At 42.9% G+C, this 5,000-nt stretch overlaps 1 long non-coding RNA gene across 1 annotated transcript in view; it reads left to right on the forward strand.

Moving 5' to 3' along the window:
* LOC135099792 (uncharacterized) overlaps nucleotides 1-5,000 on the forward strand; it is a 101,302-nt gene that overhangs the window by 89,789 nt on the left and 6,513 nt on the right. The gene's annotated exons all lie outside the window — the stretch shown is intronic.

A 5,000-nucleotide genomic window follows, 5' to 3' on the forward strand; every position in this document is an offset into this window, starting at 1 on the left:
GAGAGAGAGAGAGAGAGAGAGAGAGAGAGAGAGAGAGAGAGAGAGAATTTTCCGTTTTTCTGCCTACGTGTTTAAACATTTTTATCTGGTACCGTGGATGATTTAACATTATCAGTTATCGTCTCTCTCTCTCTCTCTCTCTCTCTCTCTCTCTCTCTCTCTCTCTCTCTCTCTCTCTCTCTCTCTCTCTCTCTCTCTCTCTATCTATCTATCTCTATCTATCTATCTATCTATCTCTATCTCTCTCTCTCTCTCTATCTATCTATCTATCTATCTATCTCTCTACATATCTCTTTTCTTGGTAATGCGACACATAATTTTTCATTTCTGAGATCTTGTTTCCCCGTTTTTCTCCGTGTCTCCCCCACCCTTCCGTACCATCACCATTACCACTCCCCTCGCACTGCCTTCTCTCCTTCCTTTCCGCCGCCCACGCTCAGACAATATATAATTCTTACTAATATGGGTAGTGTCCGCTGGCCGGAATGGACGCAGGAGTGAAGGAATACGTGGGGAATGAGAGAGAGAGAGAGAGAGAGAGAGAGAGAGAGAGAGAGAGAGAGAGAGAGAGAGAGAGAGAGAGAGAGAGAGAGAGAGAGAGAATAATTAATTACCGTTATCGCGAAATTTCCCTTTTGCATAAATTATTAGTGAATCATTAATTATGTATTTTTTTTATTCTTAGGCATTAATTTCTGTTAAGATGTACTGTATAAGTAAATACACAACTCTCTCTCTCTCTCTCTCTCTCTCTCTCTCTCTCTCTCTCTCTCTCTCTCTCTCTCTCTCTCTCTCACACACACACACACACACACACACACACACAAACAGGAGAGATAGAAATAAAGTAAATGAATGAATGGGAGAAGAAAGAAAAGATGGAAGGAAAAGAGAAAGTTGCTATAAGGAATAAGAAAATGAGACGATAGTTGGCAATAAACGCTGAATGTAGAGCGACACAGATACCAATATTAACGGACAGGTTTGTTTGGAGTTTAATGTTTCGTGATGTATGACTGCCGAGGTGAGAGGAAGGCGGGTGTGTGAAATGTGTGTGAGGTGCAGATATGGGTTGTACATGGCTGAAGGGGTGGTTCTGTGTGTGTGTGTGTGTGTGTGTGTGTGTGTGTGTGTGTGTGTGTGTGTGTGTGTGTGTGTGTGTGTGTGTACATCGGATGTAAAATTGACAGTGATAGAGGAGGAGAAGGAGGAGGAGGAGGAGGAGGAGGAGGAAGAGGAGGAGGAGGAGGAGGGGGAAGACAAGGAAGAAGACGGACAAATAAAGGAGGAAGAGTGAGGACAAGAAGAAGAAGAAGAAGAAGAAGAAGAAGAAGAATTAACAAGAGGAGCAGAAAGAGTACGGACAAGAATGAGAAGACTAGAGGCAAGAAGAGAAAGAATACAGGCAAGAGGGGGAAGTGAAGGACGAAAAAGAGGAGGTGAGGGGGAAAATAGAAGAGACAGAAGAAAAACATGAAAGGAGAAGAGAAGGACGAGGAATGGTGTAAATTTAAAGAAAACATAAGAAAACTCATGGTTGTGGTGATCATTTCGACAGTCATAGATTAAATGAGAAAAAGTATTGGTGTCTCAGTAACATTTTAGATAATGTGCCGTGTCTGAATCTCTTCTTTCTCAGTAGTTTTCCCCTCAATGCCTGCAAAGTGGCTGTGAGGTCTTGGTGGTGGCAGAAGCGACCTGCCCGTGCTGGCGCCGCCTGGTCTTCATGGTCACTGGTCGGTGTCCAGGGAGGGGAAAAAACATTAAAGTGAGGGTTAAAAAACATTTTATGAAACTATGCAAAATGGATATCAGTTTCGAATCCGATTGGAATATTGATTTGTGAATATATGAATGTCAAATAGCTTCTCTCTCTCTCTCTCTCTCTCTCTCTCTCTCTCTCTCTCTCTCTCTCTCTCTCTCTCTCTCTCTCTCTCTCACATGATACATCCTGTTATACACTCCTTTCCCTATAAAAACACACACACACACACACACACACACACACACACACACACACACACACATATACAATGAGGCGCTAACGGAACACGTGGTTTTCTTTCTGTCCATAATATCTATCAGATTTTTGCTGTGAGTACCAGAATAGAGTTTTGTTGATGTGATCTATATATTTTGACAGTACTTAACAGTCCGCCGAAATGATGCAATCGAAATAAAGAAAGAGAGAGAGAGAGAGAGAGAGAGAGAGAGAGAGAGAGAGAGAGAGACAGAGAGAGAGAGAAAGAGAGAGAGAGCGTAGCTGGCTTGTAGTAGTAATCGTAGTAGTAGTAGTAGTAGTAGTAATAGTAGCAGCGGCAGCAGTAGTACTAGTAGCGGCCGCAGCAATAGTAGCAGTAGTAGGAGTAGCAGCAGCAAGAGCACCAACAACAGCAGCAGCAGCAATAGTAGCAGTAATAGTAGCAGTAGTAGCAGTAGCAGCAGCAGGAGCAGAAGTAGCAGCAGCAGCAGCAACAGCAGGACCATTAGTAGTAGCAGTAACAGCATTGGTAGTAACAGCAGCAGTAGCAGCAGCAATAGTGGTACTAGTAGCAGTATCAGCAGCAGGAGCAGTAGTAGCAATAGCAGCAGTAAGAGCAGTAGTAGCAGATAGCAGCAGCAGCAGTAGTAGTAGCAGCAGCAACAGTGGCAGTACCAGCAACAGGAACAGTAGTAACAATAGCAGCAGCAGGAGCAATAGTAGTAGCAGTAATAGCATTAGCAGCAGCAGGAGCAATAGTAGTAGCAGTAGGAGCATTAGTAGTAGAAGCAGCAGTAGGAGCAGTGGTGGTGGCAATAAACGTGATGATCAAGGCAGCACCCGCTTCACCAGTCTTCAACTATTGCCGCGCGGTGCTTGCTCTTCGCCTATCATCTCTGTTTTCCCTCATTCATGATTCATCTCCCTGTGCCTACGGAGAAAGCGGAGGACACAGACGCAGCTCCCCTACCATCTGTGTCGACCAGTCCTTCCTCCATCTCTCCATCTCTTCCTTATTCCCTCTCACTCCTCCCTTACTGGCTCCCTTCTTCCTTCCTTCCTTCCTTCCTTCCTTCCTTCCCTATGGTGCCGTACGCCGCCTTTGCGCTATCGATCGGTCTCCACCCGAGCCTGGGAAAGCTTCCCGCTGTCCTTCCTCTGCAAGTAACATTCTCGGTGCCTTCCGGCGAGAGGAAAGCGAAAAATTTGTAACTTCGAGAAGAAAGCAAAAACGTAAAAAATGAAAATGAAATTGATAAAGAATTAGAGGATGGTGAGGATGGTGATTATAATTTTGCTGCTACTCCTGCTGCTGTTGATAATGATGATGATGATGATGATGATGATGATGATGATGATGATGATGATGATGATGATGGTGGTGATGGTGGTGACGGTGGTGGTTGTGATTACAAGCCGATGAGGATAAGGAAACGTAATAGCAGCAACAGTGACAACAACTGCATCAGTCGCATACGGGGATGATGAGGAGGAAGGGCAAGAGAAGGAGGAAAAATAAAGGAGGAAATGTTTGTATGCAAAACAGATAGGAAGAGAAAGAGAAGGTGGAGCAGCGACAGGAAAAAAATAAAATACTTTCTGATGTGTGTGTGTGTGTGTGTGTGTGTGTGTGTGTGTGTGTGGTACAGAGAAAAACAATGTTTATGATAAATATTGAGTATAGACATGGCAAATCGGTAGAGTGTGTCCACCCCACACTAAAACCGTGGCCGGACTTTACTTGCCTCCCTCTGTCGATCAAGGAAGCATGGCGCTCAACAAACACACACACAGCACATACATATCTGCAGTTCTATAGGAAAAAATAAATAAATAAATAAATAAATAAAATAATTGCTTACATTTATCTGTGAAATGTTTGAGCAAGAGTTACATTTCGCTGATCCAGAAGTGCTGATGACCCATCGTTTGCACTGATCGATAAGCACTCTGGCGAATGGAAAAGAAATATAAATAAATAAATACACTAGCATGCAGTTTTATACAATGACAGGCATTTCGGAAGGCTGGAAGATATTTAAATGAAAAAAACAAACCTACAGATGAAACTAGCGCAGGTATACGAAATAGCAATATGGGAAAAAAAAAAGAAAAGAAAAAAGTTAAAACAGCATCCAGTAAAGAAAGAAAAAACATTGCTAACCGAGGGTGTAGAGAAAAGGAAGTCTTAAATGTCTCTCCTGCAATAAAGGCCATTTTGACCGAAGAATAAAATAAGAAATGTTTCCCCTAGTGTTAAAATGGCTCGCTCGACTCCCTTCCATTTCCTCCCATTAAGAAAAAAATGTCGCTGAGAATTTTCCCCTCCGATTCATTTTTCCTGTGCGGGGCTTGCGCATAAAATAGTGATGAGAGAGACCAGTTTTTTTCCATTCCTTTTCCTTTTCTTTTATTGCTATTAATTCGAGGAAACTAAATTAATCACTTTTTTTTCATAATGATAATGAATGCAGAGGAGAGAGAGAGAGAGAGAGAGAGAGAGAGAGAGAGAGAGAGAGAGAGAGAGAGAGAGAGAGATACTGTGGGGTAATTGGTTGAACTGATGTGGTCACAGTTCATACACAAATCGTATATTCAGAGTAATACACACACACACACACACACACACACACACGCGTACTTTCTTCACACACACACACGCTCTCTCTCTCTCTCTCTCTCTCTCTCTCTCTCTCTCTCTCTCTCTCTCTCTCTCTCTCTCTCTCTCTCTTTGTCTCTTAAATATATACACAAGCTACAAGCCTCGCCCACTTTCTGCCGCGCCTTGCAAGTTTCTAACATGCCACACGAGGTAAATTTATAATGATAGCAAGGCGACCAATTCTGTCTCCCTCCTTCCTTTATGTCACACATTCTTTTTCCCAGCTGACCCTTCACCACATCTCTTCTTCTAATCTACTTTATTTTCCCTCTTTTGTATCTTTCATCGTTCGTCTTCTCGCCTTCATTGCGTCAGTCGTTGTTGTAAATCCTTGTGCTGCGATGTATATTCACGTGT

The sequence above is a fragment of the Scylla paramamosain genome, chromosome 4 (assembly GCF_035594125.1).
Source record: "Scylla paramamosain isolate STU-SP2022 chromosome 4, ASM3559412v1, whole genome shotgun sequence".
Classification (NCBI taxonomy): Eukaryota; Metazoa; Arthropoda; class Malacostraca; order Decapoda; family Portunidae; genus Scylla; species Scylla paramamosain.